Source organism: Suncus etruscus, chromosome 16 (genome assembly GCF_024139225.1).
Source record: "Suncus etruscus isolate mSunEtr1 chromosome 16, mSunEtr1.pri.cur, whole genome shotgun sequence".
In the NCBI taxonomy this organism is placed as follows: domain Eukaryota; kingdom Metazoa; phylum Chordata; class Mammalia; order Eulipotyphla; family Soricidae; genus Suncus; species Suncus etruscus.
Window position 1 is genome coordinate 17,374,103 of NC_064863.1, and position 12,680 is coordinate 17,386,782.

At 34.0% G+C, this 12,680-nt stretch overlaps 1 protein-coding gene across 2 annotated transcripts in view; it reads right to left on the bottom strand.

The window, feature by feature from the left end:
* Positions 1-12,680, bottom strand: part of KCNIP4 (potassium voltage-gated channel interacting protein 4) — a 1,191,871-nt gene that overhangs the window by 928,179 nt on the left and 251,012 nt on the right. The gene's annotated exons all lie outside the window — the stretch shown is intronic.

Genomic DNA, 12,680 nt, shown 5'->3' on the forward strand with positions numbered 1-12,680 from the left:
CTGAGCATGCAGTTGGTGCTTCTTTCTTTTTTCTTTTCTTTTCTTTTCTTCTTTTCTTTTCTTTTCTTTTCTTTCTTTCTTTTTCTTTCCTTCCTTCCTTCCTTCTTTCTTTCTTTCTTCTTTCTTTCTTTCTTTCTTCTTTCTTTCTTTCTTTCTTTCTTTCTTTCTTTCTTTCTTTCTTTCTTTCTTTCTTTCTTTCTTTCTTTCTTTCTTTCTTTCTTTCTTTCTTCTTTTCTTTCTTCTTTCTTCTGCAGTTGGTGCTTCTTTCTTTCTATCTTTCTTTCTCCTTTTTCATTCTCTTTCTTTTCTTTTTTCTTTCTTTTGTCTTCCTTCCTTCCTTTCTTCTTTTTTATATCCTCCCTCCTCTTCTCTCCTCCTCGTTTCTCCTCCTCCCCCTCTTCTTTTCTCAATTCTGTCCCTCGCTTTCTCTCCATCTCCTTCCTCTCACGCTCCTCCTTTCTCCTCTTCCACCTCTTTTCCATTTCCTCCCCTTCTTCCTTCCCCATCTCCTCCTTTCTCCTCTCTTCTCCCCTCCTCCTCCTCTTCCTCCTCCTTTTCCTCCTCCTCCTCCTCCTCCGCCTCCGCCTCTTCCTCCTCCTCCTCTTCTTCCATTTTCCATTCTTAAATGTCCTGTGCATTTTCTAGACATATGTTCCATTCATTCTTATTTCTAAAAGTCTTGGTTTATTCATGCCAGCCTATTCTTGTAATTATAAATATTGGTGTGGTTAGTTTTAATGGGATGTACATACTCCATATTTTATATATCTATATATAAAATTCCTAAAAATTCCTAAAAATTGTCACAATTCTGGTGTCAATGATTATTTCCCACTATGAAGTTCCTTACCATTACTTCCCTAAACATGAAACATTTTTCTACAATAAAAATTCTGGCAATTATAGGACATAGATGGTAAGAAAAAGAATGACTCTTCTCTTCTGCATACCCATTGGACACTGTGGTATAATTATTGCAGTGTATATAGATTAATGCATTTCTGGAATTTTCAGAACTTTGGTAGAATGTGCATAGGATAAAAAATAGTTTAATACATGAAATTCTGACAATATACTTCTTGAAGATGTTGTTTCTGCACACTTTCATGAAAGATGGTATCACTTCAACTTAAAAAAAGAAAGTGGTGATGGGATGAGGATTGATCATAGAGAACAATTCTTTTATTTGTGAGGTGCTATGTTCATCCACAGCACTTTAAAAATAGAATATGCAAAAATTATGCTATGGTAATTACATATATAAAATAACAACTTTAACCCTCATTTTATCTATTAAAAATGAACCAAGAGGGACATGAGAGATAGATGGAGATAGGGCTTGCATGCAGAAGGACAGTGGTTCAAATCTTGGCATCCTATATGGTCCCCTGAGCCTGCTAGGAGCGATTTCTGCGCATAGAGAGAGCCAGGAGTAATCTCTGAGCCCTGAGCACTAGCGGGTGTGACCCCCCAAAAAAACAAAAATTAAAACAAAACAAATTAGCTAAAAAAAGAACCAAGAAACTTGATTTGCTTCTTATAGAGTTAAATAAGCTATACATTAAATAAAGCATGAAATTATCTATCAATTTTCCATATTGAAAGTTTGTTAAATTATTATATGAAGGTCTAGATATTAGAAATAAACCCAGAAACAAATAGGAGCAAGCAAGAACCCTCCTTTTGTCAAGCTTCTGCCTCAGAATTGAAAACAAATTAGTCAAAACATATGAAGAACTATGGAGACAACTAAAAAAAAAAGTTAATAGAAAGTGTCAAGGATGAATAGCCCAATAAAATATCTTCAGTAAAAGATAATGAAGAAGAAATATACATTACAAAGAATAACCAAACACCAAAGATTAGGAGAAATATTTTGTCAAGAAGTCAGAAAAATTTGGTCAAACACCCAGAATTAGGAATGTGCCTGACATTTTCAAAGAACAATAATAAATAAATAAATAAATAAAGTAAAAAAACTGGCATGGGGAGGTTTCATGGATGCAGACAGGAGCTAGAGAATTTAGAGGAAGGTAAGAAATTTGGATTTTCATCTATACTGTAGAAAATCACTCTAGGGAATGGGGAAATCATATGGTCTGTCAACTACATCAACGATGAATTATAGGGAGTAAGAGGATGAAGGACACTCAAGGAGCATCCTAGAGGTGTTAATGAGTAGGATGGTGGCATGGCCTGGAGCAGAAATTAGGGCTGTTGCATTTCTGAGTGTATTTTAAAAGAGAAATTGTCATCTGGGGAATGTCAGGAAGAGAAGAATTAACTTTGCTTGAGGCTTCAATGACTGAATAAAAATATTAATGAGTTTATGAAATAGAAACAGTATAGGTAAGCTTTAAGAAAATCAGATGCTTCCAATTGGATATTTATGTGTGTGGTGTGGTGTGCCACATAACATGTGTTGTAATACATGTGTGGTATGGTCTGAGATCTCTATTAATAGGTAGATCTTAAAAATTAGAAGATATATTTTTAATTTTTATTAGTTATTAAATGCAAGCTATGTATTAATAAAGCATTTTGAATGAATATGTGGCTAAGAGATAGCTAAGAGGACTAGAGCCTAGAGTGTATTAGGTGCCTGATTTATGCCGAAGTAACTGTATGATCTTTGATACAGTTTTAGTGGTCCTAGGAACAACTAGAAATTCTCTAAAGAAATACATAAAGGAATAATATTAGTACAGAATTTGTATCTTTTAGAAAATAATGAAAGAACAGCAAATAAATCATTATAGGCATACGTTTAATAACTTAGATAATACTAACCAACTCTTCAAAAAAATTCGGACAAGTAAGAAATAACTCATTTGATTACCTCATCATTAAGTAGCTTGAGTTTAATATTTAAAATTTTCCCAAAAGAATTCTTTAGCTTATCTAGCTTCATTGGAGACTTAACTCATAGTTATAAAAATGATGAGCAATATTTCACTATGTCTTCCTGAAAATAGAAATGAGACAATATTTTATTATGAATTTAATGGCTCTATTATTAACTGAATAACATTGCCAACAACTAAAAAGCGAGATCAACACTTAAAATGGACATATATGTCTTATCCATATAGACTAAAATTTTATAAAATATTAAGGAGATACAGTAATATATGTTTAAAAAGAAGTACAACAGGAGGGGCTCATTCTATAATTCTTACTCATATATAAGAAACAAGTAATCCACAAAATGAATATATTACAGTAAATGACCATAATTTTATACATTTTGAAAAGAATATGGAATAATTCAACATGTATTAATAATGAAAATCAATAAATAGAAATGAACAACTTCTTCAACTTGATAAAGGACAACTACAAAATCCTACATATAATGTTATATTCAGTGTTTTGAGATTAACCAAATGTTCTCTCTCAAGATCAGGAATACAGCAATTTGTTTAAACCAGTGTTATTAAGTATAGTGTTTGAAGTCCTAGCTAGTACAATAAAGAAAATAAAATAAAAAATATACAGATTGTAAGGGGGAAAAAACCCTAAAATCACATTATTTGAAGATGGCATGATTATCTCCATAGGAAATCCTAAGGAATTTAACCCCAAAATACTAACATATGTGAGTTCAGTGAGTCTTATAACATACCAGATAAACGATCTATTACAACTACCAAAAAATAATCATATCTACAATAACATGGATAAAATTTTACTGTGCTATTCCAGTGGTTTTGTTTTTGACTTGGGTTACACATCATAATGCTCAGAAATTACACCCAGCAATACCTGGGAAACTATGATCTATCTGCTGGGGCTTGAAGCAAGGCCACTTACATACAAACATGAGTCCAACACACTGAACTTGCTCCAATTTCTAACATTTAATTTAAATTATAATGAAATTTACAGCTGCTCAACAATGATTACTTCTTCAGTCTAAATCTAACAAAATATGTACATGATATATGCTGAAAAGCATACATTTATGACAAATTGATTGTAAGTAAAGCAATATAACATGCCCAGGTATTAACACAGTTTTACCAATATTTCTCCAAGTATGACTCACTTCAAACTTTGCTTCCTATCTGTACCACCCTGTTCACTTAGGCTCCTAAGTCTCCTGCCACATTCTCAATTGATACCATTTTAATTTGTGACCCCCACTGATTATTTTGGGATCCATATGGTCCCTAGTTGACATGGTATTAGATGACCCTACAGTAAAAATTATCATTTCTTTTCAACTTTGTTATTAAGCTGCTCAAATAAAAATTTTAGAAAGATTACTTTGCTGTAGCAAGACCTTTTAAAAATACATGTGAAGAAAAAGTGCTCTATAAAAACTAAACATTTTGAAAAGAGAAAAGAGTTATTCTTGATATTTTTCTTCCTGACTTCAAGAAATCTATAACTGCAGTACTCAAGATTGTGGTACGGGGAGAGAGAGAGAGAGAGAGAGAGAGAGAGAGAGAGAGAGAGAGAGAGAGAGAGAGAGAGAGAGAGAGAGAGAGAGAGAGAGCACTTGGTGGAACAGAATACTTTCCTAGAATAGCATTCTCATGATTTAAAAAATATAGATACAATTTAATTTCTTGTAGAAAAGACTCTCAACGAGTGATGCTGAAGCCATTTGATATCAAGATGTAAAATCTAAATCTCTAAAAGAATATTAAATAACAAGGTAAAGAGGTAAAATAGCGGAGAATTAGAAAAGTTAAAAATATTTCAAGTTATCTTTGTATTCATGTCGCTTTAATATACAATAATTTTGATAATCAGGTTTTTAGGTTCAAAGGGGACAGTTGTCTTTAATGTTTGAGAAATGTGCAAAGTCTTAAGGAAATATAATAGAACTTTGTAACAGTCATGATCTCTTAAGTCTTTTTCAGTGTGGGATGCATGCTGGGAATAGGGGTAGAGGGAGGACAACACTGGTGGGGGGATTATTCCTCATTTATTGTCACTATTGTACTTTAAATATCACTGTGAAAGATTTGTAATTCACTTTGTCTACAATAAAATAAAAAAAACAAATAAATAAAAATAAAATGTTCAACATGTCAAAAATTGCAAATTCCTTTGGCATATGTAACAGGTACAAGTAAAGTTTCTTGCAGTAAAATTCCAGTCAAATTTAATATAAAGACAAAATGATGGATCATACAGGAGAAATTAATGGTCTTATGTTAGGTCATGATTCTTCTACCAAATCAGTGCATAAGTTTTAAAGAACATTTAGGCTCAGATCAAGAAGTATTTATTCAAACTACATTTTAGAAAATTTTTTTTTATCTTTCATTCAGCTCTTTTTGAGGAAGCCAAAGAAAGCTAAGTCTCATTATTTTAATGGGAGGGGCACAGGAATTCATGTCAATTAATTAATTAGGATTAATGTGATTGGCTCCAATAAAACCAGCCTCTCTTCAAGGAAGAAAATAACAGCCTCAAGGAAACTCTAGTCATAATGGACTTTTCTCCCAAACACAGCTTCTCTCAGTACATCTTGGTGTATTCTGTGTCTCAGTGGGAACAGACATTGTTATGCTTTTCAAATTGTCACAAGTTGCAAAATTAAACATGTGCAGCTTAAAAATAGCGCACCATGGGGCTGCAGAGAGAAGCAGAGTGAAGCCTCCCGGCAAAGTCAGAGGTTTAAAAATTGGGTCTGAAGAAAGATCAGACATTTCAGTAGCCCATAGAGAGGAATTTCCCAGTGCCTTGTTCTTTATTTTCCCAATGCCCTATCCCTGATCAGTGAATAAAGAGCAGTGCCGCAAAACTTGTATAGCCTCTTTAATCATAGCTTTGTATAATAAAGCAAGTCAAAATTCAAAAACTAATGGCTGGAGAAAGTTTGTGTGTCTAAGTCTAAATCAAGCAAAACAGCATCTAACTAGGATTCTAGATAATATAGGGGTATATATCACAGTTATTCAGGCTCCCTACTAGGTCACGTCACACAATGATTCTAAAATAACTAATAGAATGTGGAAATTTTGTACTTCATGGGCATTACCTCTATTGGCACTAAAGAGGTATGACAAAATAAATATTTACATGTTAATAAACTCAGAAATATCTGTTTAATCCAAATTCTGACTTAAAAATACCTCAAGGAGTAAAGTAATATCCTGCCCCACCCGAAGGTAAATTTTCAAGCTCTACTTTGAGTTGACTTTGTGTTCTATTTCTTCTGTTTGTGATTTTTAAAAATAGTTATTTGGGCTGGAGAAATAGTACAGGTCACAGGGCACTGGTCTTCTATGCATGTCACCTGGGTTGGATCCCCTAGTGCCCACCAGGAGTGATGCCTAAGCACAGAGCTAGGACTAAGTTCCGAGTTCTGACAGATGCAGTTCAAATCAAAAACGTAACAAACTAAAAATTGGTTTACCCTTCTTTACAATAAATACTATAAAATTTATCAAGTCCAACTTTCTTGCCATAAATATGCTTTACTACAGTGCACTTGACTTTACAAAGGCAGACTCCTATTTGACTGTTCAGATGTATATTTTAGAAAAACACTACTTTGTAAGGAACAGAGGGCTCCTTTTATAGTGCTCTTTCCCCTGGAGTCCAATACTCTCCAGTACCACATACCAGTGGACCGCTCTGCTCTGCTCTAGAATCATAGGAAAATGCTTGAAGTACATTGAAAGAGAGATATACAGAGTCTTGAGAAAGAGAAACATGGGATGGTGCCCCTGGAAGCAGGTTTTGATGGCAGCTTGCTGGGAAGGAAGGTCAGGAGGCTGAGGGCCCAGAAAAGGTTTCTTTTAGGTTTACTCTCATATGATATTTATATGACATGCATAGGCGTATATTTACACACAAAAGATTTTAATGTGTCCTTGCATAAATTTCTCCCAAAAATTAGGATAAAAATTAAGCCAGAGAGATAGTACCAGGAGTTAAGGAATCCATTTGTTTTTGCCAACCTCAATTCAATTCTCAACTTCACTTGGTCCCCAAAACACCTGCAGGAATGGTTCTAAGCACAGTGCTAGAAGTCCTGAATAGCAACAAATGTGACAACCTTGTCCTCCTAGCACTACCTGACACACACATGAAAATGATGTTCTGAGTAAAATTATAGTATCTTATTTCTTTGTGATCCCCTCCTGTTTCCCCATTTTGGTAGGCCCTAATAAATAAGTTACCTGCTTTATAATTTATCAGTGCAACTAAGCATCATATATATTCAGACTCATATTCAGCTTTTTAAAAAAATCTTAATAATATTTTTATTTAAGCACCATGATTACAAGCATGTTTGTATTTGGGTTTCAGTCATAAAAAGTATACCCCCTTTACCAGAGCAACCTTCCCAACACCAAAACCCTCCATCTCCCTCCTCCCCTACCAACTCCTAACAAATATTGTAATCTCCTGTATAAGAAAACGAATGACATTATAAACATTAAAATAGAAATATAATTATATAACAAATTTTAATTGTTTAATATTTTTTATTTTTAAAATATTTTTAATTGATGCCCCTAAAGCTTATCCACTGGAATTTTATACAAGCTCCTACCTATTGTTTCCTCAAAACATGAACTTTGATCTATCAGCGTCAGAATTACTTTAAATGCAAATACTATTTTAAATGTATATTTCTTCTGTGACCCAACCTCCTTTTGAATACAAAGGCAGAAAATTTGATTGTGGACCAGAAAATTTTATAATTCCTTATGAATTCTCACAAATACCAAGTTTTGGTAAACAATATAACCTAAGTCAACAATACTTTTGAAATAAAAAAATAAACAAAAGCCAACTTTCTATTTAAAAAAAATGATGACATTATCCCTCCAAAAACGTTCCAATAACCCAACTGATATTTCACCTGCAGTCTCTTACAAGCTGGAATGAAGTCCCGGTAAAGCATCCCCAGACACTCTTTCCAAAGCAAATCACAGGCCATTCTTGGAAGCCTCAATTCCACTTTTATCAAATGCAATCAATATGCAGGTTTCAAATCAGGTGCCTCATTTGTCTTCTGTTAAAGTCATCCACTGCCAGCAATCCTGTCATGTCCACTTAAATCTAAAAGACACACACAAGCTTGGTGACACTGTATTTTGCTCACACTTTATTGAAAGAGCCAATGTACTTAAACCAATTAGGTCACTGATGAGATTTTATGCTTTTGACTTCAGCCTGCTTATTCTCTTCTTCCCACATTCAATGTTATAATTCTACTTTCCTATGTAAGTATATGATGTACTTCATTTGAATTACATGCAAGCTAAATTCGAGCAATGCAGGTTTTACCTTTTGTTCATGAGTAAATTGTGTAGGTACAGGTACAGGATTGTTCTGCTTTGTTTTTTTTGGAGATAAGAGTTGTAAAAATAAGAATTTTGGATTATAAGGAAGGGAAGGCAGGATATAAAAATGGTGAAAATTTAGCAACATATTTGTAGGCCTTCCTAACTTTCCCCTACTTATCATGAGTTAGTGAAGGACAAATTTGTTGGGTTTCTATTACTTACCATGCACAGGTCAGATATCAAATTTTAGATGTTGTATAGGTACCTATTACTGATTAATTAGAAATGCTGCTCTGATCATCTACAGAAAGGTCAAGGTTAAGGATCCCAGGCAGAAGTCAAACCTGCAGAAGTGACAGTTAAATTTGAATACTGATAAATTCATCAAAAGGAGGAAGAGGTGACTTAAAAGGTAACAGTCGCATTTCTATCATAAGTGTCGTTGTTTATATTTTTTATTAAGTATTTACTTGACCTTGTACTATTTGACAGAAAAGTATATTGATGAAGATTTCATAGCACAAGAAGGAAAATATGAAACTAGGAAGATAGTTTGAGTTGATAAAGCACATATGTGAGGTCTTGAACTCAAATTCTAGCACCTGACACTCACACTCACACAACCCCTCAAGTGTTACCCCGGTGATCTCCAACCCTACCAGACTAACCTCCAAAACCATAAGTCTTGAGAGTAACACTCAAAGTGGTCAAGGCCTTCTCCCCACCCCACTCACTTACTCAAACTAGTGCATGTGGCTCTCTGAAAATAAAAAAAAAAATCTAACAAAAATGCAAATTACATGTTTAAAATTTATGATAAAGAACAGTGATATTAGAAGCTAAGTATTTATGAGATGTTCAACAAAATATTTTGTCTCATAAATGTACATTCTAAATTATTCCATGGAATAGCATTAGATAATCAAAATATCGCAATAAACTATGATCACTTCTGTCTTTCTGTAGTGTGAGAAATCCCATTTGTAAAATTCCTGCTAGGGCACCCATTGATAATTTTATAATACAATGAGTCCACTGCAAATTCTTGTCCTATAGAACATGATAAGTTTGACCGGTGAGGTGGCGCTAGAGGTAAGGTGTTTGCCTTGCAAGCGCTAGCCAAGGAAGGACTGCGGTTTGATCCCCCAGCATCCCATATAGTCCCCCCAAGCCAGGGGCAATTTCTGAGCACTTAGCCAGGGGTAACCCCTGAGCATCAAACAGTCAAAAAAACAAAAATACAAAAAACAAACAAACAATAAAAGAACATGATAACTGAGAGCTGCCAGTCTCTGAACACTGCTCCTTAGACTGGTCAGGGACATAAGGTGGCATGTCACTATGAAACCAGTAACAATATTATAGCAATAAAACAATTATTTCCATTCTTCCCAAAAAACATATTTAGGCTTTAAGATACAATATTCAACTAGGCAGAAAATGAAGACTTCCTTTTGATGTGTCTCCACTCTAAATTCAATTTTGACCAGCTACAAAGAAAGAAATTCTGTGTCTCTTAAATATCCTTGACAGTGTCCTGAGGATTAATTTCAACAGCAGGCTATGAAAGAGCACACAGGACTTGTGTCATCCCCTTCTGGATCTGATTCAGGAGCCCATCACCATATTATAGAGCAAGGTGAGGTAGGGCCTGACCTCCTTTAGGAAACATAGTCAGGAACAAACGTGTGACAACAGGGTAACACAAAATCAATGCTGTGCCACAAACCACCAAACTCAATTTTCATATTAAATGCTCAGCATTATTGTAAATGCATTGCCGGGTCTTTTTTGTAGAAGTCATATGAAAAGCCATTGTAAAGCATGCTGCAAATTCAGAGGCAAAGCTATGCTCTATTGACCTTCCATTGCTGCTCCACGGGACATGAGATAAACACGGGACTGAAAAGTCAGGCTTGCTTTCAGTTCCCTCAAGGGCTACCAGGGAGCATTGTGCTTCATCTCTTCATTTTCTGACCTGTAAAATGATGATATTTGGTTCAATGATTCTGCCTTTCTTTCCAACGTAAAATAAATAGATGTATAAACATGGAGCTCTAAATGTATTTTTAATTGCCACATGATGTTCCATGATAAGAACATACTTCATTTGACTCAGCCACCATTCTTTAAAAATAACTTTTCATGATCATACATATCTTATCAGTATATTTTGATCAATATATCCTGATATGTAAAACAAAAATTGTATCATAAGTATTAGGCATACTTCCCTATGATATAGAGCTTTCATTTCTGTAGCATTGTCATATATGTAGAACATATGGAGAAGACAAGTTATAAAGATATGTGTTTAAGTTTATTTTTGATATGATTTTCATAAATATTTTTGCATCACACATGTTTTATTATGCAAGAGAAAATTCACTGAGAAGAGAGAATAGATATCTGATAAAAGAAGACACAGTTATTGAACTATCATACTTAATAATAAAAGTTTACCTAGTTTTACATGCCAGTTTCTTCTGTTAACAAATTGAAAGATACCACAAACAAAGGAAGGTCTTGTGATAGATGATGAACATTTGGAATATAAAATTAAAATATTTATAAAACTATGAAAATTGCAAGTACATCTAGAGAAAGTTATATGTAGTGTAGGAAAAGAAAGCACTACATTCATTAATAATGGCAATGTAGGCAATTGTTTTACTTGGATTCTTTCTACTACATTAATTTTCATTACACAAAATCATCTATGAAAAGGGAAATGAAATGTAAAAACTAGTGGTTGTTCCTTTATCCCCAAAGAAAGAATAGAATAAATGACCTTGAGAGAGATGAACTAGACCTTGATATTTGTTTGGATATAAATTATCATATCTTAAATTAATCCCACATTTTTTCTGCCCCACACATACATGCTTTGAATTATACTTTTTTGGTTTTTGGTTTTTGTGCCACACCCGGTGACAATTATTACTTGCTATGCATTCAGAAATTGCTCCTGGCTTCGGGGGCTATATAGGATACCGGGGAATTGAACCCCGGTCTGACCTAGGCTAGAGCAGGCAAGTGAGATGCCTTACCTCTTGAGCCATCGCTTGTGCTCTGAAATATTACAGTATAGCCTACCACTTTCAGCTTTCTGTGGTGAAAAAAATTTCCATGATCTGTGTTATAATATTTGAAGAATTTTCTCTTTTCTACTCTACTAAAACTATTATAGATATACCTATATTGTATAAGATCTGGAAACATAAATTAATCGTTGCTGACAAAAGATAGTAATTATTATGAAGTACACCATCTTTAATGTCCCACAACATTTTTGGAGACCAACCAAGTGGTACTCATTGGAGACTAGGACCAGTGGCATATAAATTCAGCCTTGCTGTGTGGCCCACTGATATGTAGATTTTCTTGGTACCTTCCAAGCGCCAAACTCTTGGCCTTGCTTGCACACCATCTCAATACATTTTCTCTCTGCTCCTATTCTGAGGCTTCCAGAAAGTTTTGATTGATAAAACTATTTTTATAGGGCCTGAGATGTCCTATTTCATTTAAGTTATTTCACAAGTTAGAGCGTAGCAAACAGTAGGAATTTTCAATTGGGCTAAGTCTACTATTATCCATCCAAGAGTATAATTTTTGTGTGTTGATGAAACAGGATTAAAGGGGAAAATACTTGCCCTATCTTTTTTTCAACTGGAGAATTAGATTTTCAATATTTTTATAACTTTACCTTCAGCAAAGTACTTCTTCTATCTTAGAGATATCTGGGTATATCTTGAGCAAATGCTACCCATGATGCAAATAGATTTTTTTAGAATGAATTTCTACAATAATCCTTACTAATACTCCACTTGGGTACCCTTCTCCCTGTAATATACTCTCTCCACACTTCCTCTTGAGACAGTCTAACATCCTCATTTTTGTTTTTCTACTAAAATATGTACTTAAATGTTATATTATGCTGAGACAGTCACAGAATAGAACTGCACTATGAACAGAGACTGGTGAGTGCTATTATAAGGACAAATTTTCCATTTAGAAAATTCACAAACTCTGATTACAAGAACAATGAGAAAATTTAGTTTTCTTTACTCTTTTTTTTTAATCTTTTTGATATTGATTTTTGAGAAAAATTTTTCTTGGTATTCCTTGGTATCCAATTTCCAGTTTGGAAACCTTAGAAAGAACCATGAGGTAGATAGATAAGATAGGGGTTAAGATATTTGACTTTTGAGGGTTGGGGAGAAAAAAAAAGATATTTGACTTTTATTTGACTAACCATGGAATAATTTCCAGCATCATATTTGGTTCCTAAGTATGACCAAGAGTGACTCGAACATAGAGTCAGAAATGAGTTAATGCACACCACAAGATACATACCCAAAATAATTATTTTGAAAAAGAATCTGAAAGAAAGAAAAAAAGTGGAAATTTTCTATGTGC